This window comes from Trachypithecus francoisi, unplaced genomic scaffold (assembly GCF_009764315.1).
Source record: "Trachypithecus francoisi isolate TF-2019V2 unplaced genomic scaffold, Tfra_2.0 Lachesis_group0, whole genome shotgun sequence".
Lineage (NCBI taxonomy): Eukaryota > Metazoa > Chordata > Mammalia > Primates > Cercopithecidae > Trachypithecus > Trachypithecus francoisi.
The window spans coordinates 72,095,275-72,122,424 of record NW_022681453.1 but is presented as its reverse complement, the minus strand read 5'-3'; the positions used below and the strand labels follow the sequence as shown (position 1 = coordinate 72,122,424).

General features: G+C 38.3%; 1 long non-coding RNA gene across 1 annotated transcript in view; it reads left to right on the top strand.

The window, feature by feature from the left end:
* The first annotated feature begins 8,497 nt into the window (after positions 1 to 8,497).
* LOC117083481 overlaps positions 8,498 to 27,150 on the top strand; it is a 32,415-nt gene continuing 13,762 nt past the window's right edge. The window contains exon 1 of the long non-coding RNA XR_004437102.1: positions 8,498 to 8,748. This is a non-coding gene — a long non-coding RNA (uncharacterized LOC117083481). The remainder of the gene's footprint in view (positions 8,749 to 27,150) is intronic.

Sequence of the window (27,150 nt, the reverse complement as noted above, 5' to 3'; positions counted from 1 at the left end):
AGTGAGATGTTGCCCTCAGAACTATATCACTGAGGGCAGCAGTGGTAAGCTGAGCAGACTAGTGCATAAAGCCAGGAGCCGTGAATAGAGAAATGGAATATGCCTTCAGAGCTAAATGTATGCAAGAATACATAAATTTGGCTGGAACTGGATATGAAGTCAAATATTTTGGAGGCATGAGAGGAGGTCCAAGAAAATAATATTTCCAGGGCTAAATCAGCTAATTACAGAGCAATCTATCACTGGCCGGACCATACATGTGCAGCAGTTAACAATAGTAAGAGAACATTCAGAAATGAACTTGTTCATACTCAAGACTGGAAGCATCAAAAGTGTGAGACAGAAGACATTCATTCACCAATATTCAAGTTAATAGACAAAACCAATGACCAGCTAGAGAGTCCTGCAATTTTTTTCCCCACTTGACTTAAAGCAGAGTCAGACTAAATTTTTTGTGACATAAAACTTAGACATTGGGAGAGAGGACCCTTTAAGAAAATAATTCATTATTACAAATATAGCATTACTACAGTCCTTCTCAAGGTCTAGAAAGGGGCACATGAAAATGAGGGGCTTATGCTTTATCAGTCTGACAGTAAATCCACCTCTGTTTCAAAAGTTATCAATGAGGAACATGTTTTGCTGTCTGAATGCTTTCTTTGGGCACCATCCCCATAATATCTTACTATAACTTTCTGGGTTGAATTGGAAGCTGGCAAAAAACAACACTGCCAAACTTGAATTAGTAGATATGCAATGGAAAATTTAATATGGGAAGAAGGTTCTAGTTTTTCTCTTTATTTTGACATGCTAAATGACACTAGAAAAGGTAATTTTAACTATAAATACAGTACATTTAATTCAAAATGAATTTAACCAATAAAGAGATACAGCAAATATTCACCAGAATCATGCCATTATATTTCTAGTTTTTTCAAAGGTCTGAGTGCGTGTGTATAATTGTGTTTGTGTGTGTTTAATCCAAAATATCCAAATTGTATTCACAAGATCGTCATTCTATCAGATGCCACCTTATGTTTATAGAAGATTTGGGTGGTTGACTTTTCTTCTCTTTCTATTATTTACATGTGTGTTAGTTGATTTTTGATGGCATTCTATAATCAAGCTCCATGTTAACATAATGGTTTTAACATAGAAATAATAGTTTTAGAATTTTGAAAATTACATTGCTGTAGATGGAATAACTATATTAAGATGTGTATACTGAAAATCTTGACATAAGTTAACTCCCTCAAACTGGATTGCCAAAAAAATGAAACTTTTCCTAAAGCCCAGGAAATCTCTAACCAGATAATTGGGCAACTCCTGGAATGAGATTCTAATCTATAATTCCTACCTCTCTTATTTATCATATCACATTTGGATGGAGCAAGAAGAGGAACTACCTTTTACATTTAAAAAATTGTTTTAATGTATGCAAACAATACTCCAAAAAGAGTAAAAGCTTTTTTGGATGACTGCCATAATGCCATTTTCTACATAATGTGTTTCAGAGATAATACTCAGTCTTTTTTTATTTGTATGGCAAGAAAAAAACAAGGCTAAGATTATCTTTTTACAGTATATGAATTCCATTTACTTTATTTTTTACAATTTCTTCTTAAAGTCCAAGTATCTCTGACAGCTATTATTTTTTATAAGCAGAATGGTGTGGCAAAGAGAGCATGCATTACATGTAGAGAACCTTCAATTATTGTCTCAATTCTGCACTCAGGGCTTCTGCTTTCTTATTTTTAAAAAGGGGAGATTATTTCTACGTAACGTTGGGGATTCTTTCCAGCTTTAACATTCCATGATTGTTTGATAAATTTATCTAGTCACTGTTTTCTTAATGGTTTTGAAGCATTATCTTGGCAATCATTAGATTACATTGCTTTTCTTAATCCGGAGTCATCACTGCTGAATTCAGCATCTTTTATTCAGCCCAGCTGATGATGTTCTTTAAGGGCAGGGGAGAACCCAAATATTCCATATTCTTTCTGCAGCCAAGCCAGTGAAATATTTCTGCTAGACCTTTTTCTGCTTGTCCAAAATCCTAGTTATTTTTGATGGCAATACAGAAATGAGTTAAAGTCAGCTTTCAGTTAATCAACACTTTTTTTGTTTGTTTTTTAAACACATGCTATATACCGGGAACACCTGTAGGCACTAGAGATACAGCAGTGAACAATACAGGCTTGATTTAAGGAAAGAGCAAAAAGGATATGTTCTCTAGGTAGAGAACATATCACATGCAATTGCCCTGTGATGGCAGCAAGGAACATGAGTAAATGGTGTTACAGAAGGCAGATAGGGCTGAATTCCAGGAAGTAAAGAATCATCTGGTAGGAGATGAGATTGGAGATATTTGTAGGGGTCTGAGTACACAAAATTATTTTGTATCAATTATGATGTTTCATCTTTAAGAACAAAGGAAAATCATGGAAAAGACCATAGTAACATGATTAGATTTACTTGTCGATCATTTTTCACTTGAGAAAGGAAAGAGGTGAGGCAAATTTGTCTAGAGTTAGATTATGTGGAGAATTAAACAGTGGTGTTATTGGTTTATTGTTATTCTGGATTCTGCTCTGGACTGATAACCTAACTTTTTTTGAATGCTTTATTTCTAGAGTACTAGTCGAGGCAGTACCAGGGAGACAACAGAAAGTTATTCTCCATCATTTATGTAACTAAAATGAATTTAGACTTCTGAAGGGTAGTCGTAGGTCCCACAGAATTCCCAGGGTATAGACTTGCAGCTTTACCACATAAGTGGCAACACAGCTGTATGTTCTCCAGGAGCAATTATTTCATGAGCCTGCCAGCTACTAGACAGTATGCCCAAGAGAGGGCACCCAAATTATTCTGTTTATTCTTCCTGGGTCCTTGTGATAGTTCCATATTTTCTCCCATTTTTTTCTTTCAATTAAATGCACACATCTTCTTTATTCCTGAGAAACTACATAATTTCCATAAGAGATTCACATTTCTGCTAAATGGCACCTCAGCATCATGTAGCCTCCATTCAAAAAATGATTTCCCACAATATTGAACACCAGGAAGCCCATGTCCTTTCTAGCTTAGAATGCCCTATGTTCTTGTGTACTGTTAGGGAATCTTATGTAGTATTCCTGGCCCTCACCTACCTCTTATCCTGACACTGGGGTGATTTCAGTTGAGTCTAAGAAGGGAGGGCTGAATGGGACATAGCTTGATATTTATCCTTTTAGTCTTCTTAGTCCGTTTCCCAAGGCAATACCAACTGAAACTTTTAGTAGATAATGTTACAACATCATTTGCTGTCTGATAATATGTCACAAGACTAGGAGTTCTAGATCTGGCTAGTGGACAATATATATATATATGCTTGAGACACATCAGACACTCAATGAATATCAAAAAAAAAATATTCAACTTATTCTATGACTAAACCCATTTGTTGACTTGTCAAGATTGGCAATGCTGAACTTGATAGTAGAATAACAGGCATAATAACAGGAAATAATATTGAAGAGGAGTGAGATGGGGCAGGCAGCAGGTAGTTTGTTGACTTCTGAACTCTACAAAACTATATAGCCTGGTCAATGATAAGTTAATCCTCTGTGTTCCCCACAAGATCAGATATCTCCCCCTTTAGATGAAATTGTTCCCTAATTAAATAAAATCTGATAATGGAAAAGAACATTAAGCAATTACTTGAATAGTTTCAGAAGGATGCAGTGACTATTAACTGGTAAAACACATTGATGACAAAAACAAAAATAGAAAAAAATATATGAGGATTTGATTACTGTGTGCAGAAATACATTTTTTTCTCTTCTAGAAAAATGGGATTAGAATACAAGGCAGAATATAAGTACAAATGGCAATGTCTTACTGATACTACTAGAAGTGTGCATGTTTATTTCTGTTATTCTTCCAAATATGGTTAAATGAATTTTACTGTTTGGTAGGTAGCCTAAACATTACATCCATCATCTTTTTCTTTCTCTGATTTTTTCCCCTCTTTGAAATTGTTATTAAAATGAGAATAGAATGGTTGCTGCCTGTGATCATTAGCTTGCAGAGGCTGGCTTATAAAACAGATTGTTAGTGCCATGAACACAGGCCTGGGAATTCTATCATCCAGTCCCTGATGTGGCATGCCAATTCTCAGGGAATGGCTTATCCTAAATAGTGTTTGCCGTTATTCATAAATATATAATGACAGTGATCCTTAAGCAAACTTCATCCAAATCACTCAATTCTGCACCAGTAATGACTGTACACCCAGTAAAAAGCAGTAAGGGGCAGTTGCTCTACACTGTTTGTAATATTTGCCATTATTCAAATTCTGTGTAACTAACCCTTCATAGCTAAAAGGCTAGTCTCCAAAATTTGGAGGGACTAATTCACTGCTGTGGATTTTTAAATTTCCAAGGTTAAATGAGAAGACACAAAGCAATGACATCAGGAAAATGGAATGAGCAATGAAAACAAAAATATTTTACAGGTTTGACGATCAACATTATTTTATCTCAGAATTTATAGAGGTTATTATAAAAACTAAGAAAGTAATATATTAATATTTAGTTACCCTGTGGATGTAAACATAAATAAATGGAAAAACATGTCATTCTAGGATAAAGATTCAATAGTGTAATGAAAACATTTCTCTATAAACTTAGCACAATCTCAATTGAAATACCAAGATAATCCAAGTTTTATATGGAAAATAAAGCACGTAGAAAAGTCACGATAAAAACAAAATAAAATTTAAAAAGGAAAAGTCGGCCAGGTATGGTGACCTGGGTTGGATACAGTAGCTCGCCCGTGATCCCAGTATTTTGGGAGGCTGAGGCTGGCAGATTGCCTGAGTCCAGGAAGTTGAGACCAGCCTAGACAACATGATGAAACCCTGTTTGTACCATTAAAAAAAAAAAAAAAAAGCCAGGTATGGTGGCACACTCCTGAAGTCCCCGCTATTCAGGAGCCTGACATGGTAGAATTACCTGAGCCTGGGAGGTCAAGGCTGCAGTGAGCCGAGATCATGCCACTGCACTCCAGCCTGGGAAACCACAGTGCAGTGAGACCCTGTCTCAAAAAATGAAATAAAATAAAATAAAATACAGTGAAAGAAGGGAAACTGAGACTACTAAATATTAAAACATACTGAGCTACAATACTTTATACAGTTTATACTGGCTCAGGATTTCAGAATGACAATGAACAAGGAAAATAATATGGAGAGATAAATACTGAAGGGGATATAACATTTGATAATGGTGAATAAAAGGTAGATTTTTAAAAAATGTTGTTGCAACATCAGTCCAGTATTTTAAAAAATATGACTGGATCCCTTTCTTATACATGAAGATAAGGTCCAAGTAGAAAAAAACAATAAATAAATATATAAACAGAAAAATAAAAGAAAGAAAAAGACTAATACGGATGAAAGAGAAATACATATTTTTTTCTAAAACACCTGAAGGGGAAAATTACAACCAAGAAGCCAAAAAAATTTTGATATATTTGCATAAAATTTAAAAACTCCGGCCACTTTCCAATTTATCATAAACTAAATCAAAAGAAAAATGATAGTTGTGAAAGCTATTTCTATCCCATATGATAGTCTAAGGATTAATATGTTCAATATTAAAATCATTTTATGAATCAAATTTTATTTTGTATATTTATTCTTGTGGAGGTGGGTGACAGAGTCTTATGCTGTCACCCAGGCTCACGTGCAGTGGTGCAATCTCAGCTCACTGCAGCCTCTGCATCCCAGGCTCAAGGGATTCTCAGGCCTCAGCCTCCCGAGTAGCTAGGACTACAGGTGTGTGCCACCATGCCCGGCTAATTTTTGTATTTTTTGTAGAGATGGGGTTTTACCAGGTTGGCCAGGCTGGTCTTGAACTCCCGACCTCAGGTGATCCGCCCGCCTCAACCTTACAAAATCCTGGGATTATAGGCATAAGCCACTGTGCCTGGCCATGGATAAAATGTTAAACTATTCAATAGAAAAAATGAGAACAATAACATGGACAAACACTTTTTAGAAGAACAAAACATCAAAATAGTAAAAATTTAAAACTTTTATGTTACATAATGCTGAAGGGAAATATACTGAAACACTAGATACACTGTTGGTGGACATTTACACTGATACACTTTGTACACTCTTTGGCAATATCCATAAAAATGTGTGCTCCGTATTTCCTTTGACCTAACTATTCTTTTTCTGATAACTCATCCCACAGAGATATTCACCAATTTTACAAAATATGTGTATAAAGAGGTTCATTGCAACATTCTTTGTAATAGCAAAAAAAAAAAAAACAAACAAACCATACAATAAAAACAAAAACCTTGTAAACAACTTCATCTGTAAAAAGAAACAGATTAAGTCACTATGCACTGATTAAAATAAATGAAGTATGCCTATTTATAATGTGTGCTTAATGTCCTGGTGACACTGTTGTGTAAAAAAAACAAAATGAAATTATGTAACTTGGAACAGTTTGATCTCGTTTCTGCTTTTTTCTCTTAAAAATGTAAATTTTGTATGAGTTTATATAAGCAAGAAATAGCTAAACAACACTTCCTTTAGCTCATACAACATTACTGATAAATAATGTTTGGTACCATTCAGTTGCCTCCAAGTTAGAACCTAAACTTTAAGGCCAACCAATAATTCCCATCCCTACTTACACAAATCTAACTTATTCGGCTTTAAGAATACACTGTTGTCTCTTAACTCATCGAGGTATTTTTCCTCGTTAATGTTTTCAGGGACAAATGAGAGCACAATACACGTGATCACATTGGATGAAATATTTATATCGGAAAGCATATGAGTGTTATAGATCAATGGATGTTATATAATGGAGAAGATGCCTAAACCACTGTCTATAAATAACTGCAGTTTTAAGTATGCAGGCAAGGGAGGAGAAAGTAGGATCTATCCTTTCCATCACTATATTAATCTTGCTGAGTCTTTCCATACAGTTCAGTTAATTCTTAAAAATCAAGAATGTTCAAATGTGGAAGATTCCAAGAATGGAATTATTTTCAAGTAACATATGCTGGCTTATATATTTCTTTAGTCAAGAAAGAAAATGGTATTGTTGAATTTGAAGGGATTTTGGGTAAAGCTGTAGGGAAGTCAGTCCATCCGGCGATGCCTTAGGTCACTTCAAATGAGAAGAGTGGAACAAAGAGGATTTGACTCGTCCTCGACAGGATGTTGCTTATTATCATCTCTGCACTGTGTTTATGCCATTTTCCTATCTGACCTTCCCAGGCAGCATAAATTTGCCATAAATTTGTAGGTTCTATAATACACAGGTTCTGAAATTTGCCAATTTGCTGCCTACGGCTTTGGACGAATTACTTAACCCCCAAACTATAAAATATACCATAATCCTCTCATCTATAAAATGTACCATAAAGCCTATGTCCTAGGGTTGTTGAAAGGATTAAATGATAAGAGTGCAAAGTGCTTAGCATGGTACCTCACACATAGTAAACACTTAGAAGATGCTGTTTTATATTCTTACTTTCTAATCATCAATTTGAAAATTGCCATCTAATGTCAAGATCGTCTGATGTCTTTTTATTTCTACACCTAGCACCTATACAAATTAATCTTGAAACATGACAATTCTACATCCCTTTGTGCTCTCAGGTATCTGTTGATCCTGCCAGTCTCCCATAACATGGTAAACAATTACAGGGTACAGGCTATGTACCTCTTCTCTTTTTTATACTCCCTCTAAACAGTATCTAGTACATGCACACACAACAAATGGCCAATGAATGGTGTTGCCTTAGCTCTCTGACAGCTAGAGAGATGCAGCACTCCCAGGTTGTAATATTTACTGCCCGTATCTTACAACTGAGTAACTAGTTAACCATCCAAAGAAGAAAACAACACGCTGATTAGAACTTATGGTAACAGTTCCTGTGGGTCGATTTCAGAATTCACCTTCTCACTCGTGTGTTTAGCTGCTTCTGTAGGAGAGACACAGTGGCTACATGTCGTAATTCCCCTTCCTTATATGGGCTACTGTACAAATAGATGCAATCAATGAGGAAGAAGCTGCTTACTTTCTCAAGCTTGGTAAATATCATACCAGAAGATGAGTCATCTTTGCTGGGAGATATACAAAAGAACAATTATAGAGTGTTGTCAGGATATGAATATAATATTTACGTAGGACGTTTCACCCAAGTATAACCACTTGCACATGTATATTGTACCACTAATATTAAAATGTTCATTTAGTATTTAATAATTAGCAGTAAGGTTACTGTAGTAATATTTCCCTATAAGGATCCTTCTCGTATTTCTAGGGAAAAATGAATAAAGTATGTGTCTAATTAAAAATTCTTATCGCCTCACACATCAGACACCAGTTTGATTTCTCCTTTTAACTGCAGTGAGGTCACACTCCTGCATTTGTGACATAGCAGCGGGTTGTCATGGAGATAATAGCTTTATCAGCAACTCTGCTTTGCCGTGCCTTCACAGCAAGGTTACCAAGAAGCAGATGGGCTGTGAAGGAGACAAACTCTTCTGTCTAAACACAAATAGCATTGATAATTAATTAGCTGAGGCAGCAGGAGAAATTATGAAAATGTGTGAAAGGTAAAATAATTTCTATTTATTACAGCCTTGATAGTTTTATTCCTCTTGCCAGAGAAAGATCACATCCCTCTCCACCTTGGAAAAGTTGTATGATGTACTGACTATGGCACTAACTGGTTTGAGTATGCTGGTGTTCACTTTCTGGATTTTGATTTCTTGGTTAAGAAAGCAAAGTAGGTATAGTAAGTATTTTGAGCAGCTTTGAGTGAGATCCCAGCAGTCCTATTATTCTTGCATTCATTGTGATCCAGTTTCTGAAGCTGTAAGCTAAACTGCAGGTGTCATTCAGCTGATGGGATTTAGAAGGGGTGGAGATGCCTTCCAGTGTCCCTGAAATCACATCATGGTTCTATCTGGCATTGAAGAATTTTCAAGCACAGGATAATAGAGTTTTAGTTATAGAAATGACTTTGCAGGCTGTCCTTGTCCAGGGTCTCTGAACAACTAGGTTCTTGAGATGTTTTGAATAATCAGCTCATATTCATTCAAGATAAAACTGAAAGTTTAATATGATTTAGTTAAAATGTGATTTTTTAAAAAAAGAAATTACTTTAAGTTCTGGAATACACATGCAGAATGTGCAGGTTTGTTACATAGGTATACATGTGCCATGGTGGTTTGATGCACCCATCAACTCATCATCTACATTAGGCATTTCTTTTAATGCTATCCCTCCCATAGCCCCCTCACTCGGCAACAGGCCCCAGTATGTGATGTTCCCCTCACTGTCTCCTGTGTTCTCATTGTTCAACTACCATGTGTAAGTGAGAACATACAGAGTTTGGTTTTCTGTTCCTGTGTTAGTTTACTGAGAATGATGGTTTCCAGCTTCATCCATGACTCTGCAAAGGACATGAACTCATTCTTTTCATGGCTGTATAGTATTACATGGTATAAATGTGCCACATTTTCTTAATCGAGTCTATCATTGCTAGGCATTTGGGTTGGTTCCAAGTCTTTGCTATTGTGAACAGTGCTGCAATAAACATACGTGTGCACGTGTCTTCATAGAATTATTTATAATTTTGGGGATATATACCCGGTAATGGGATTGCTGGGTCAAATGGTATTTCTGGTTCTAGATCCTTGAGGAATTACCACTCTCTTCCACAATGGTTGAACTAATTTACACTCCCACCAACAGTGTAAAAGCATTCCTGTTTCTCCACCTCCTCTCCAGCATCTGTTGTTTCCTGACTCTTAATGATTGCCATTCTAACTGGCATTAGATGACATCTCACTGTGGTTTTGATTTACATTTCTCTAATGACTAGTGATAATGAGCTTTTTTTTCATATGTTTGTTGGCTGCTTAAATGTCTTCTTCTGAGAAGTGTCTGTTCATATTCTTAGCCCACTTTTTGATGTTTTTTTTTTTTTTCTTGTAAATTTGTTGAAGTTTCTTGTAGATTCTGAATATTAGCCCTTTGTCAGATGGATAGATTGCAAAACTTTTCTCCCATTCTGTAGGCTGCCTGTTCAATCTGATGATAATTGATTTTGCTGTGCAGAAGCTCTTTAGTTTAATTAGATACCATGTGTCTATTTTGGCTTTTGTTGTCATTGCTTTTGTTGTGTTAGTCATGAAGTCTTTGTCCATGCCTATGTCCTGAATGGTATTGCCTAGGTTTACTTCTAGGGTTTTCATGGTTTTAGGTCTTACTGTTAAGTCTTTAATCCATCTTGAGTTAATTTTTGTATAAGTTGTAAGAAAGAGGTTCAGTTTCACTTTTCTGCATATGACTAGCCAGTTTCCACAGCATCATTTACTGAATTGGAGATCCTTTCCCCTTTGCTTGTGTCAGGTTTGTCAAAGATCAGATGATTGTAGATGTGTGGTATTATTTCTGAGGCCTCTGTTCTGTTCCATTGGTCTATATATCTGTTTTGCTACCAGTACCATGCTGTTTTGGTTAATGTAGACTTGTAGTATTGTTTGAAGTCACGTAGTGTGATGCCTCCAGCTTTGTTCTTTTGACTTAGGACTGTCTTGGCTTTACAGGCTCTTTTTAGGTTCCATAGGAAATTTAAAGTAGATTGTTCTAATTCTGTGAAGAAAGTCAATGGTAGCTTGAGGAGGACAGCACTGAATCTATAAATAACTTTGGGAACTATGGCCATTTTCATGATATTAATTCTTCCTATCCATGAGCATGAAATGTTTTTCCACTTGTTTCTGTCCTCTCTTATTTCCTTGAGCAGTGGTTTGTAGCTCTCCTTGAAAAGATCCTGGCCGGGCGCGGTGGCTCAAGCCTGTAATCCCAGCACTTTGGGAGGCCGAGACGGGCGGATCACGAGGTCAGAAGATCGAGACCATCCTGGCTAACATGGTGAAACCCCGTCTCTACTAAAAAAAATACAAAAAAACTAGCCGGGCGACGTGGCGGGCGCCTGTAGTCCCAGCTACTCGGGAGGCTGAGGCAGGAGAATGGCGTGAACCCGGGAGGCGGAGCTTGCAGTGAGCTGACATCCGGCCACTGCACTCCAGCCTGGGCGGCAGAGCGAGACTCCGTCTCAAAAAAAAAAAAAAAAAAAGAAAAGATCCTTCACATCCCTTGTAAGCTGGATTCCTAGGTATTCTCTTTGTAGCAATTGTGAATGGGAGTTCACTCATGATTTGGGTCTCTGTTTGTCTGTTATTGGTGTATAGGAATGCTTGTGATTTTTGCATATTGATTTTTGTATCCTGAGACTTTGCTGTAGTTGCTTATCAGCTTAAGAGATTTGGGGCTGGGACAATGGGGTTTCCTAAGTATACAATCATATCATCTGCAAACAGAGACAATTTGACTTCCTCTCTTCCTATTTGAATACCATTTCTTTCTCTTGCCTGATTGCCCTGGCCAGAACTTCCAATACTATATTGAATAGAAGTGGTGAGAGAGGGCATCCTTGTCTTGTGCCAGTTTGCAAAGGGAATGCTTCCAGCTTTTGCCCATTCAGTATGATATCGGCTGTGGTTTGTCATAAATAAGTCTTATTATTTTGAGATACATTCCATCAATACCTAGTTTATTGAGAATTTTTAGCATGAAGGGGTGTTGAATTTCATCGGAGGCCTTTTCTGCATTTACTGAGATAATCATGTGGTTTTTGTCATTGTTTCTATTTATGTGACAGATTATGTTTATTGATTTGCGTATGTTGAATCAGCCTTGCATCCAAGGGAAGAAGCCAAGTTGATTATGGTGGATAAGTGTTTTGATGTGCTGCTGGATTCAGTTTGCCAGGATTTTATTGAGGATTTTTGCATCGATGTTCATCAGGGATATTGGTCTGAAATTTGCTTTTTTTGTTGTATCTCTGCCAGGTTTTGGTATCACCATGATGCTGGCCTCATAAAATACATTAGGGAGGAGTCCCTCTTTTTTTATTGTTTTGAATAGTTTCAGAAGGAATGGTACCAGCTCCTCTTCGTACCTCTGGTAGAATTTGGCTGTGAATTTGTCTGGTCCTGGGCTGTTTTTGGCTACTAGGCTGTTAATTACTGCCCCAATTTCAGAACTTGTCATTAGGATAACAATAACAAGGGATAATCCCTATTCAGGGATTTGACTTCTTCCTGGTTTAGTCTTGGTAGGGTGTATGTTTCCAGGAATTTATCCATTTCTTCTAGATTTTCTAGTTTATTTGCATATAAGTATTTATAGTATTCTGTGATGGTAGTTTGTATTTCTGTGTGATCAGTGATGACATCGCCTTTATCAATTTTTTTTTTTTTTTTTTTTTTAGACAGAGTCTCACTCTGTTGCCCAGGCTGAAGTGCAGTGGCACAATCTCTGCTCACTGCAAGCTCTGCCTGCTGGGTTCATGCCATTCTCCTGCCTCAACCTCCTGAGTAGCTGGGACTACAGGCGCTTGCCACCACATCTGGCTAATTTTTTTTTTTTTTTTTTTTTTTTTTTTTAGTAGAGATGGGGTTTCACCATGTTAGCCAGGATGGTCTCGATCTCCTGACTTCATGATCCACCTGCCTCAGCCTCCCAAAGTGCTGGGATTACAGGCATGAGCCACTGTACTCAGTCTATCATTTTTTATTGTGTCTATTCGATTCTTCTCTTTTTTCTTCTTTATTAGTCTGTCTAGTGGCCTATTTTGTTGATCTTTTCAAAAAAAAAAAAAGCTCTTGGATTCATTGATTTTTTAAGGGTTTTTCATGTCTCTATCTCCTTTAGTTCTGCTGTGATCTTAGCTATTTCTTGTCTTCTACTAGCTTTTGAATTTGTTTGCTCTTGCTTCTTTAGAAGTAAGGAGTGCCCAGGCTGGAGTGCAGTGTCATGATCTCAGCTCACCACAACCTCCACCTCCCAGGTTTAAGCGATTATCCTGTCTCAGCCTCCTGAGTGGCTGGGATTATGGACATGCTCCTCCATGCCTAGCTAATTTTATATTTTTAGTAGAGATGGGGTTTCTCCATGTTGGTCAGGCTGGTCTCAAAGTCACAACTTGAGGTGATCCATCTGCCTTGGTCTCCCAAAATGCTGGGATTACAGGTGTGAGCCACCATGCCCAGCCTCTCTAGTTCTTTCAATTGTGATGTTAGGGTATCAACTTTAGATCTTTCTTGCTCTCTGCTGTGGGCATTTAATGCTATAAATTTCCCTCTAAATACTGCTTTAGCTGTATTTGTTTTGTGTCTGGTACATTGTGTCTTTGTTCTAATTGGTTTTAAAGAACTTATTTATTTCTGCCTTAATTTCATTACTTATCCAGTAGTCATTCAGGAGCAGGTTGTTTAGTTTCCATGTAGTTGTGTGGTTCTGAGTGAGTTTCTTAATTCTGAATTCTAATTTGATTGCACTGTGATCGGAGAGACTGTTTGTTATGATTTCTGTTGTTTTACATTTGCTGAGGAGTGTTTTACTTCCAATTATGTGGTCAATTTTAGAATAAGTGCTGTGTGGTGCTGAGAAAAATGTATATTATATTGATCTAGAGTGGAGAATTCTGTAGATATCTATTAGGTCTGTTTGCTCCAGAGCTGAATTCAAGTCCCGAATATCCTTGTTAATTTTCTGTCTCATTGATCTGTCTAATATTGACACTGGGGTGTTAAAATCTCCCACTATTATTGTGCCAGAGTCTCAGTCTCTTTGTATGTCTCTAAGAACTTGTTCTATGACTCTGGGTACTCCTGTATTGGGTGCATATATATTTAGGAATTTAGGATTGTTAGCTCTTCATTTTGCATTGATCGCTCTACCATGATGTAATGCCTTTCCTTTTTTTTTTTTTTTTTTTTTAAATCTTTGTGGGTTTGAAGTCTGTTTTATCAGAGACCTGGATTGCAACCCCTGCTTTTTTTTGCTTTACATTTGCTTAGTAAATATTTATTCATCCCTTTATTTTGACCCTACGTGAGTCTTTGCATGTGAGATGGGTCTCCTGAATACAGCACACCAGTGGGTCTTGACTCTATTCCATTTGCCAATGTGTGTCTTTTAATTGGGGCATTTAGCCCATGTATATTTAAGGTGAATATTGTTATGTGTGAATTTGATCCTGTCATTATGATGCTAGCCGGTTAGTTAGTTAGTTAGACGTTAGTTATGTCAGTTGATGTAGTTTCTTCATAATTTCGATGGTCTTTAAAATTTGGTATGTTTTTGCAGTGGCTGGTAGTGGTTTTTCCTTTCCATATTTAGTGCTTCCTTCAGGAGCTCTTCTAAGACAAGCCTGGTGGTGACAAAATCTCTCAGTGTTTGCTTGTCTGTAAAGGATTTTATTTCTCCTTCACTTATTAAGAGTTGTTTAGCTGGATATGAAATTCTGGGTTAAAAATTCTTTGCTTTAAGAATGTTGAGGCCGGGCGCGGTGGCTCAAGCCTGTAATCCCAGCACTTTGGGAGGCCGAGACGGGCGGATCACGAGGTCAGGAGATCGAGACCATCCTGGCTAATACGATGAAACCCCGTCTCTACTAAAAAATACAAAAAACTAGCCGGGCGACGAGGCGGGCGCCTGTAGTCCCAGCTACTCGGGAGGCTGAGACAGGAGAATGGCGTGAACCCGGGAGGCGGAGCTTGCAGTGAGCTGAGAGCCGGCCACTGCACTCCAGCCTGGGTGGCAGAGCAAGACTCCGTCTCAAAAAAAAAAAAAAAAAAAAAAAAAGAATGTTGAATAATGGGTCCCACTGTCTTCTGGCTCGTAGGGTTTCTGCTGAGAGATCTGCTGTTAGACTAATGGGCTTCCCTTTGTAGGTAACCCAACCTTTCTCTCTGGCTGCCCTTAAAATTTTTGCCTTCATTTCAACCTTGGTGAATCTGACAATTATGTGGCTTGGGGTTGCTCTTCTTGAGGAGTATCTTTATAGTGTTCTCTTTATTTTCTGAATTTGAATGTTGGCCTGTCTTGCTACGTTGGGGAATTTCTCCTGGATAATATCCTGAAGAGTGTTTTCCAGCTTGGTTCAGTTCTCCCCATCACTTTCAGGTACACCAATCAAACGTAGGTTTGGTCTTTTCACATAGTCCCATATTTCTTGGAGGCTTTGCTCATTCTTTTTTCTCTAATCTTGTCATCACACTTTATTTCATTAAGCTGATCATCAATCTCTGATATCGTTTCTTCTGCTTGATTGATTCGGCTATTGATACTTGTATATGTTTCATGAAGTTCTTGTGCTGTGTTTTTCAGCTCCATCAGGTCATTTATGTTCTTCTCTAAACTGGTTATTCTTGTTAGCAATTTCTCTACCCTTTTTTCAAGGTTCTTAGCTTCCTTGCAACAGGTTAGAACATGTTCCTTTAGCTCAGCAGAATTTGTTATTACCCACCTTCTGAAGCCTAGTTCTGTCAATTCATCAAATTCCTTCTCTATCCATTTTTTTCCCCCTTGCTGGTAAGGAGTTGTTATCCTTTGGAGAAGAGGCATTCTGGTTTTTGGAATTTTCAGCCTTTTTGCACTGGTTTTTCCTCATCTTCGTGGACTTACCTACCTTTGGTCTTTGATGTTGGCAACCTTCAGATGAGATTTCGGTGTGCACATCTTTTTTGTTGATATTAATGCTATTCCCTTCTGTTTGTTAGTTTTCCTTCTAACAGTCAGGCCCCACGGGTCTGCTGGAGTTTGCTGGAGGTCCACTGCAGATCCTGTTTGCCTGGGTATCACCAGCAGAGGCCACAGAACAGCAAAAATTGCTGCCTGTTCCTTCCTCTGGAAGCTTTGTAACACAGGGGCATGCACCAGATGCCAGCCAGAGCTCTCTTGTATGAAGTGTCTGTCAAAACCTGCTGGGAGGTGTCTCCCTGTCAGAAGGCATGGGGGTCTGGGACAGAGCCCCATGAGGCAGTCTGTCCCTTAGCAGAGCTCGAGCACAGTGCTGGGAGATCAGTGGCTCTCTTCAGAGCCGGCAGGCAGGAAAGTTTAAGTCTGCTGAAGCTGTGCCCAGAACTGCCCCCTTCTCCCAGGTGCTCTGTCCCAGGAAGATGAGAGTTTGGTCTGTAAGCCCCTGACCGGGGCTGCTGCCTTCCTTTCAGAGATACCCTGCTCAGAGAGGAGGACTCTAGAGAGGCAGTCTGGCTACAGCAGCTTTGTCGAGCTGGGGTGGGCTCTGTCCAGTCTAAACTTCACAGTGGCTTTGTTTAGCCCGTGAGTGGAAAACCACCTCAGTAATGGTGGATGCCCCTCCCCCAACCAAGCTCGAGCATCCCAGGTTGACTTCAGACTGCTGTGCTGGCAGTGAGAATTTCAAGCCAGTGGATCTTAGCTTGCTGGGCCTGTTGGGGTGGGATCTGCTGAGGTAGACCACTTGGCTCCCTGGCTTCAGCCCCTTTTCCAGGGGAGTGAACAGTTCTATCTCGCCAGCATTCCAGGCACCACTGGTGTATAAAAAAAGCTCCTGCAGTTAGCTCAGTGTCTGCCCAAACAGCTGCCCAGTTTTGTGCTTGAAACCCAGGGCCTTGGTGGTGTAGGCACTGAAGGGAATCTCCTGGTCTGCAGGTGGCAAAGACCATGGGAAAAGTGTAGCATCTGGGCCAAAGTGCACTGTTCCTCAAGGCACAGTCCCTGAAGGCTTCCCTTGGCTAGGGGAGGGAGTTCCCCAACCCCTTATGTTTCCCAGGTGAGGTAATCCCCCACCCTGCTTTGGCTCGCCCTCCATGGGCTGCATCCAGCGTCTAACTAGCCTCAATGAGATGAGTCAGGTATCTCAGTTGTAAATGCAGAAATCACCCGGCTTCTGAGTTGATCTCACTGGAAGCTGCAGATCAGAGCTGTCCCTATTTGGCTATATTAAAATGTGATCTTCTTTACTTCATATTAGAATGTGAACTCAATGTGGTAACACTTATTATTACAAATATCTGAACCACTAATCGACTGCGCTATGTGTTGGAACTGCTAAAATGGGAGAACATTTTAATTATTACTTGCTTAATGTAGTATGTTGGGTATGAAAATATTCTCAAACATATGCTCTTGAAAAAAATAAAAAAATAGATACCCGATAATGAAAAGGTTGGGAATACATAATCTAGTCCAAAACTTTACAAAAATGAAATGATAATGATGATTAACATTTAATAAGTGCTTGTTGTGTTCCAGGCACTGAGCTAATATCATTTTACTCCACCTCTTACCCCTGCAAAAACTTGGAGGACAGATTTATTAATTTCTTCACTCTACAGATGAAAAGGACTTCAGTAAGGCTTAGAAACTTTAAACGTCTTGCACAGCTAATATTTGTCATGAAGAGGTTATGTGACTTTTGTAGATGCCATGACAATCTAAATTATTCTAATTTTCCAATTGATTGATGTATATTACCACCATTTTATGCTTTTTGCTACTTTGTTTTAGATCAGTCCTGTTAAGAAGAAATGAGTATATTATTCATCCCTTTCTTTCTTTCATATATATTACCCACTTGCTAGGTAAAATCTCTGATGAAAGCACATTTTTCCTTTGTAATAAAGACAGCAGGACATAGCTTTCCTGATACGGTACCTGACCTCCTTTCCGCAACTCATCTGAAACACATCCTCTGTCTCTGCCTTCTTGGTAGAAAGCACTAAGGGGGAGATGATGTATAATTACTTGTCTGGTAGGGTTTTAAATTATGTGAACAACTGACTATCTACAAAAAAAGTGTAGCTATCCATTCTTTCCTCAGTCAGTATATGATAAGAACTTTGGGAAGTGAAAAGAACTTTGAGGTAGTTTGAAATGAATGACCTAGAGATTCAATGATTTATGTCCACTATCTGATTTTCTTTGAGGAAATGACTGATTTCCCAAGCCTGCAAACAAAGAACATGAAACAAACAACAAATTTCAAAGATGAAGCTAAAAACACTCGAGAATCAGAAAGGATATGTTCAGTCTGAGCCAACTATGACATCTTTAACCCTTCCATCTGTTGATGTACATTAGAAAAAGGAAGACAAAACAAAATACATTCAGCGTGTTAGCTGAGTAATTTAATTTTCATGTTATTTGTGAGCTGGTGAGGCATGCTTACCTCTCTCTGTGTGTAAGCATTGAGGCTGGCAATTAACCCTGTTCCCTTCAGCAATCAAATTTGTTTGGGGGCTTCACTCAAAGCCGTCTCAGAATGAGCACTATGCTAATGACCTATACGGGGCTTGACTACTGTGGAAGTGCAAAGAATGGCTGGCAGGATGGTGCAGGCTTTTCTTTCCAAAACACCTTTATGTATATAACTCATTAGACCAAACAGAAAAAACACGGTGGTTGGAGATATTATTAAAATGGTATTTTAAAAGTTTCATCTCTGTTTTCTTTTCATATTTTTTCCAGCTTTATTGAGGCATAACCAAAATAATCTTTGTGATATTTCATGTGTTCTTTATTATCTTTCTCTACATTTCTGTTTTCCCATATCTCTTTGTGTTTCATACTAGAAGATTATTTTGGTTATAAAGAAAAACACCTGAATCTTCATTAAAGATGTAAACCCAGATTTGGGGGAGGGAGGATTCTAGAATGTCTCCTCAGAGGCCCTTTGCTCAGCTGTTGAGGATCGCTTTTTAATGTTATAAGAAAAGCATAGCCCTGAGATGTTTGACCAATATGGCTCTCAGGTATATGAGTTTAGAGAACCTCATGTTTTTCATGGGTGTCCAATCTTTTGGCTTCCCTGGGCCATGTTAGAAGAAGAACAGTTGTCTTGGGCCACACAGTGTTTGCTGATAAGCAAAAACAAAACAGAACAAAAAACTAAACAAAACAAAAAAAATCCCATAGTATTTTAAGAAAGTTTACGAATTTGCATTGGGCCACATTCAAAGCTGTCCAGGACTGCATGTAGCGCACGGGCAATGGGAAGGACACAGTTATTTTAGAGCTTAAATCCATTTTCACCCACAGTTTTGATTACGGGACTGGTAAGATTCTGAATTACTCTCTGCCTCTGTCCACCCCAAATCAGCACAGCTGTGAGGCGTGTAAAGTCTTTCTACTTCAGATTTGGTCTACTCACCAGCAGCATCTCCATCACCTAAGAGTTTTACAAAATATTCAACATCAAGCCCTACCCCAGACATACCGAATTAGAACCTGCATTTTAACAAGATCCCCAGTGACTCATATACAAACAAAAGACTGAGAGGCACAGGCCTAGAAGACGTCTCCTCCCATTGACAAAGGGTAAAGAAAGGAAGTGTTTCAGAACTTGGAGTAAAAAATACTCTCCTGTGGTGACAGAGAGAAAAAGTGTGGTGGGCAAAGAGGGGAGCCTGTGTCTATATGTGTGTGTATGTGTGTGTGAGAGAGAGAGAGAGATGAAATGAGGTAACAAGATTCACCCACACAATGAGTCCTGCCTAAAAGTTTTCAGCACACTCTGCATCTCAGCTGCTAGGACTTACTCTTAGTTGACTACTAGGCATACTTACTTTCTATATCCTGCCTGAGATGTTCAGAAAATGTCCTAAGTAGCAGGAAAATAACCTGAATTTTTGTTCTTTATCCAAGCACTAGGTTTGACAGAGGTAGTCTTCCTGACATTGCCCTCACTGGCCAAGAGTAAGAAAGTTCACTAAAAGTTCTCATGATTTGAGGCATGATTTCAGCCATGTATTCTACCAAAAGCAGCATAGATCTCTCTCTTGATCATCTGGCATTCTTCATATTACATCATCACACATAAAAGTGTTGATTCTCAGGTTAGAAGGAACCATTAAAAAGTACAATTTCTTACCTGATACTGGAATCCCTGTCATAATATAGCTAGTCATTGCCAAGCTACACTTGGAAAAAATAAATGAAAGAAAACTCAAAACTCAAAATTCATGCTCATATGCTATTGAACATTTAGTGACATTGCAGCTACCTTATTTGAGAAGGCAGATAACACATGTCACCCTCCTTTAAGTATGGCGTGCTCCTCTTAAAAACAGTTAAGCTTCAGAACAACAGTGCAGGAAGGAAAAAAGTCCCTTCATAAACAAATCCTTTTGCATAAATGAAAGAATATACAGTACTCATAAAAATGGTAATTAGAGCCCAACATGAGAAAGATACCCTCATAATAACAGTAGCAATAAAAGTACCCTGTGAGATTTACTGATCCAGAGAAAATATTTGCTATTATTATTGTTATTATTATATTACTGCTAATAATAATAATAGGTTACTTGCTAAGATATTGGGCCTTTGCTGTAACTAAGTAAGCATACTTAGAAAGTGCTGCCCTGGAGACATTTCTTCAATTAATAAAGAAGACTGACAGATCTTCTCAAAGCCTACTGCCAGGTACAAATTGATTGCCTCCCTGTAATAACTGTTTAATTTGTTTTCCAGTACTTATCATGTTGTGCAAATTGTTGGCCTCTGACATTTGGTGACAAGGCAGATGGTATTTGGATGGGCCCAGTTGAGCTGCTCACCATCCCCACCTCCCACCCTTGGCTTTTTCCTTTCTGCCTTCCCCCACCCTGTCCCTTTCCCCTGCTTGTAACCCAGGCACAGATCTGGGGCTACGTGTTCCTCTAGGAAGATGTTGAATAGCACATTGGCAATGAATGAGTAAATTGGTCAGACCTCTAGAGCAGCAGCTATGGGAAGAGGCATCCCTTTGCCATATATCATGACCTCTCCCCTTGCTTAAAGAAAAGCTGTGGCCAGGCGCGGTGGCTCAAGCCTGTAATCCCAGCACTTTGGGAGGCCGAGATGGGCGGATCACGAGGTCAGGAGATCGAGACCATCCTGGCTAACACGGTGAAACCCCGTCTCTACTAAAAATACAAAAAACTAGCCGGGCGAGGTGGCGGGCGCCTGTAGTCCCAGCTACTTGGGAGGCTGAGGCAGGAGAATGGCGTGAACCCAGGAGGCGGAGCTTGCAGTGAACTGAGATCTGGCCACTGCACTCCAGCCTGGGCGACAGAACAAGACTCCATCACAAAAAAAAAAAAAAAAAAAAAAAAGAAAAAAAGAAAAGAAAAGTTGTACGTTTACAGTATGAATTAGCATGGCCCCATCACAGACACAGATTTACAGTCATATAAGGCCAAAGTGGGTAACTTGGTGATTTAAAAAAAGTCTATGTCCTAATAGCAGGGGAAATTGTACCAGGGTGCTGGAGAGGGAGGGGAATTGGCAGTAAATATGATGAAAGCACCTGATGGAAAAGAACACTGATATATCATTAGGTATATCAGGGAACTCTAGAACACAGTCACCTTTGATGACTGAAGTATAGTTCCCCAACCCTACCTTGTTACCCATAGCTCCTCTGACTTGTTTGGGGGTATGCTTAGTTTTTGTCTTCTTGCATAGCTTTCGTCTTTCTGCTTCACTGGATGAAAGGCCCACAAAGAATCAGGCATATTCAGAGGCATGCATTGTAGTTACAATCACTTATGTTAAAGTTCCCAAATGTACATTCACACTTCTGCATGTCTAGATCTACTATTCTGCCATCTTGGTGGAATGTCCTTCACATTCTGAATTACCAAGACTCATTTCAATGATTCCAGTTCTTACATGAAGCTTTCTCTTCCTGTGCCCTCCTAAGGCAGTGCTTTTTTTACATTCACTTGTTGCTTAGCTAAGTAAGAGCAGACCCTTCAGTCCTACACACAACACCCTCCAGGCTATAACCTAAACATAGTTTTCTGTTCCATCTTCTACTACCTCTCCAGACCTATGCTATGGCCATATTTTACTGGACCACATACTTCCCTTCTGTTTGTGCCTTGTCTTTGTACTTTCTTCTGTCAGAAATTTTCTTACAGAGTTCAGTAATCAAATATTACATTTGTTAAAGATAATCAGTACAACCATTTCCTTCTTGAAAATGCTATTGGATGTGATATATCTCTGTATTAAAACCTATATCACTTATATCATCTACATATATATTTAATTCTTTGGAGACATTAAAAATTACTTGATGGAAGATACCTGAAGACTTTCTGATAATCCCCCACAGAACTTTATTTCTCCTCATGGAACTCATAGTTTGCTTCATGTGATGAACACCGTTTCCAAGAACACTTTTTTAAAAGAGGTTTACACAGAAAACGTCATAGCAATGTGAAATGTGAAAATCTTTTTTAGCTTTAGCTTTAAACAAAGTTACTTTCCACTACAAGGAGTTTAAAATATATTTCCAATTTCCAAGAAATACATGACTGTTGATTTTATCAGTGGAGAATAAGCCAGCAAGGAGACCACAGATACAGGACAAATGCTCACTATAGGAGCACAGAGAGGTGTCATGCCATTCAATCATTTCTGAAACTGGTAAAGTGGACAGTACTGAAGAAATGTAAGGCTTGAAGAAGAGTTTTGTTAAGAGAGATTTGGATCTTAAAGATCGTAGTGTGAGAAGTACTTCTGAACCACAGCTCAATACCAAGCTAATACTGATAACCTAAATGAGATACATTGAAAATGTAATGTTTGCAAAACTGAAGAGTACATACTTTATTTTTATTTTGTTGAGATGGAGTTTTTTGCTCTGTCACCCAGGCTGGGTAGCAGTGGCACCATCTTGGCTCACTGCAACCTCCACCTCCTGGGTTCATGCAATTATCCTGCCTCAGTCTCCATAATAGCTGGGATTATAGAAGCGCCAAGACAATGCCCAGCTAATTTTTGGATTTTTAGTAAAAATGAGGACTTCACCACGTTGGTTGGGCCGGTCTCAAACTCCTCACCTCAAGTGATCTGCCCACCTCGGTCTCCCAAAGTGCTGGGATTATAGACATGAGCCACTGCGCCTGGCCTAAAGAGTACATACTTCAGGATGCTTAGTTACTAAAACACAATTTTTCTTTAAAGTATATGCTTGGAAAGCCAAATACCACAATACCATATGTTCTCACTTATTAGTAGTAGCTAAACAATGGACATACAGAGTGGAATAATAGACATTGGAGACTACAAAATGTGGGAGGGACGTGAAGGTTAAAAGATGACTTACTAGGTAAAATGTTCACTATTCCGACGTTCTGATGATGGATATACTACAAGCCCAAACTTCACCACTATGTAATCTATGCATGTAAGAAATCTGCAGTTGCACTCCCTAAATATATATTTTTAATAAAATATAATCAACACTTAAATTTAGTTTGAATTAAAAACAAACAAACAAACAAACAAAAAACAACGGTCTGCTGATTACCTGAAATTGATATTGGGAGCAAGCAATTGTGGAGGTGGGATCTCCTTTCAGGGGAAAAGAAGAAAATAAGAAAAAATATAAAAAAGAAGAAAAAATATTATAGAACACTGAAAAAAATAACCAACCAACCAACAAACAAACAGAAATCAAAACCAAGAAAACCTAACCATATGATGACTACACAAAAGATGGGCAAAAAGTGTTCCCATTCCCAATGGCAGAACACTCTATCTTCACTGCCACCATCCCAGTTTAAACTATCTTTTCTTGCCAGGGTCAATGCAGTCATCTACTAACATGTTTCCCCAAACCCTGCCTGGCTCTCTGTAAGTACATACTTCATATAGCCAGAACATTTTTCTGAATGAAAATCCAGCTTATGTCATCACCATCCCCTATATCCTATCCCATTCTTTCAGTCTCCTAGCTTATCCATTTGCTCCCTGAAGACTTGTTCAGCCTTTATAGTCACTATAGGTATAGAAATAAAGCAGGATGAGTTACCCTAACCCCCACCTCAACTCCAGTAACTTATATATTAGGGATCAAGTCCAAATTCCTCGATATGACTTACCAGGCTCAGGCAATCTAGAAATGCTTCTCTCTCCAACCTCCTGCCCACTTCCCCTTGGCTTCTCCATTCCATTCTTTCTTTTACCAATACACTCATACTTACTTTTGTTTCTCTACTAGCACTATCCACATTCTCTTTTGACTCCCATTTTTCTCATAAGAGGCTTTTTGTGCTAAAATACATTTCCTCACCCATCTTAGCCTACATTCCCATGGCTAACTGCTACTTTTTTCCTGTATTCCCTTTATCACTCTGTTTTCTTTGTGTGTGTCTGCTTCCTCCAGTAGACTGACAGCTCCCTCAGATAAATCTAGTGTTATTCACTGGTAGGTAACTCATTACTCAGCACAGTACCTGATTTATGATGGTGCTCAATAATCATCAACTGGGTGAACCAATTACAGTTTGACTTTCTGTGGCTGGTTTCTACTATACTAATGGGAGTAGTTTTCTGTATTGTGCCTGAGGTCAGGGACTTTGTTTGGTTCCTACATCTTCCAACTGGGTGAATACCAGGTACTCAAGAAATATTTATTGAATGAATAAAGGAAAGGATGAATTCAACCAAACCAAAACAAAGAAACCCAATATTAAAACTATGTCCAGGTCATGTCAAATTGGCTCACACCTATAATCTCAACACTTTGTAAGGCTAAAATGGAAGGACTGCTTGAGGTTAGGAGTTTGAGACCAGTCTGGGCAACATAGCAAACCCCTCTTGCTATTTTGAAAGAAAGGAAGGAAGGGAGGAAGGAAGGAAGGAAGGAAGGAAGGAAGGAAGGAAGGAAGGAAGGAAGGGAGGGAGAGAGAGAAAGAGAGAAAGAAAGGGAGAAAGAAAGGGAGAAAGGGAGAAAGAGAGAAAGAGAGAGAGAGAGAGAAAGAAAGAGAGAAAGAGAGAAAGAGAGAAAGAGAGAAAGAAAGAAGAAAGAAAGAAAGAAAGAAAGAAAAACTTTCTGCACAAATACAACTGTGATCAGAACTGAAACTGACATCAAGCATTATCTTGACCAAATAGAAATCTGGAACTTTCTCATAAGAACTTTCTAATGGCATTAGTTATCTTAGAAAAAAAAGATAATTTTTCTATCCCCTTTGTGTATACTCCAGTTTCCCTTCTCTTCTCATGGCATAGTAAAGGCACTAGAGTTGAAATTGTGAGGACCTTTTCACTTTTACATCTGAATTATAAAATGTCACATCCACCTGCCTCTGCCAGACACAGGCAACATTAATATTAATGTTTAAAAGGGTCTTCAGAATAGCAGTGGGATGATTTAAAGAGAAGAATAATCAAGGACTGCATCTTAGTAAATAAATCCAAGGTCCAATTTGTTTAGTCTTTCACCTGCATTTTTTAAGGAAAATTAATATTCTTTTTAAAAAGCAAATCAATAAAGACTCTGAACTGCTGACTTAGTAGATTTAAAATGGAAATTTTTTTTTCTTCCTCAGCAGCCTGCTGGCTGATCTCCCTTTTTTCAGTCTCTCTCTATTCCATTCCCATAGAAAGAGACACAGGAATACCCTCAAAATATCACTCATGAAGCATATAGGAAATTGTTGAGGCTGTGTGTGTGGTACCACATGTCTCTTGTGGGCATGCAGACCATAGGAGAGCCTGTGTTTGCCCTCAAGGGGGTTATCAACCAGATGAGGAGCAAAAACTCTCCTAGATGAAGGAATCCAAAGGACAATAACAAGAAATGTCCTCTAATTTACTGTGGTTAAAACCATTTTCAACATGTAATTTATAACCTTGCAAAAGCCCCATGATCCTTTGTGAACTCCTTCCTCTCCCTAAAGAGGCATGTACCCAGGTAAACTATGCTCAATTAAAAATAAAAACATCTGAAATGTTTCGACATCTGAATCTATTTGAACAATAACACAAGTGGAAAATTCCATACCTGAACTTATGTGACAAGTCCTATATATTATTACAAATACTGTATAAAATTACCTTCAGCCTGTGACTATAAGATGCACATGAAACATAAATGAGCTTTGTGTTTAGGCTTAGTTCCCATCCCTAAGATAATTTATGACTTATATGCAAATATCCAAAAATTAAAGGCAAATCTGAAATCTGAAACACCTCTGGTGCGAAGAATTTCAACTAAGGGATACTCAGCTTGTATTATCTCATTTAATCTCACAATAACCCACAGAATTTTATAATATCAAGCCCATTTTACAGTTGAAGGAACTTACGACCTTCAGTTAAATGACCAATGCAAGATTCCATGTTTGAGAAGTGGTAAAACTAGTACTTAGCGTTCAGTTCTGCCTATCACCAGCCTCTCTCTTCGGAATCACCCACTGTCTTTGGCATTCATATATGATTTTTTAATTATTTTCTAATATATCTGCTCTGCTGAATCCAAGTTTATATACTTGGCATCTCTAGAACAAATTTTGTTAAAGCATGTTTTCATGTCTTGTTCACCCACCATGATAAAAAAACTTAGGTGTCAGCACAGAATATGGGTTCAGAGTGTAGTATCTGAAAGCACACAGGTTCGTATTCAAATTCTGCCTTCAACTCTTCATAGATAGGAGTATGATCATTGGCAAGCCACCTTCTCTATCTGTATTTCCTTATCTGTAAAATGGGAAAATAGTAATAGAATATACAAATATCATTACAAATAATAAAATCTACAAATGTCTTTGGTCACTAATGCTAGTTATCATATTTTTGTGATTTATGAATGGCCATCTAGCTATATGGGTCCTAGACAGTTATTGGACTGCAAACATAGTTTCAGGATAGGAATATTAAATGGCAAACTGTGTTGTCCATTAAAAAATAAGAATAATCTTATTGCACAGATGAAATAAAATTTATATGTATTTTAACACAGTCCTCCAATTTTACAGATGGGAAAACTGGAGTTCAAAAAGGTAAAATAAATTTTGCTAAGTTCACACATCTAGTGGAAGAACTTTTCTAGAAGGTTATATTGTTACTTTTGTCTCATAAGCAGTTTCTGAAAGTAATAATTCTTCTTTTCATAAATATCCCTTCACCCTCTAATCACAAAAAGCAGGTTCCAAAGACCCCTACATACTCACTTTCCCTGTTTTTAGCTATCTCTCTATTGGCCAAAATACTGGTAGCTTGTAAAGCACAACCAAACTTTCTTAGCTGAGCTTTAGGATTTACTCCAGTTTTAAATTATTTCAAAAATTATTATTCAAAATGAAGTTTTTTTTTTTTTCCTATGAAACATTTTAACAATGAGTGAAAAATCTAGTTCAGCTCATCTCAATGAATATTTGAGTGTTGGTGTTGGTTCTGGCACCATATGCTAGATATTGGGGAGAAGAAGGTGGGACAAACAGCATGGAAT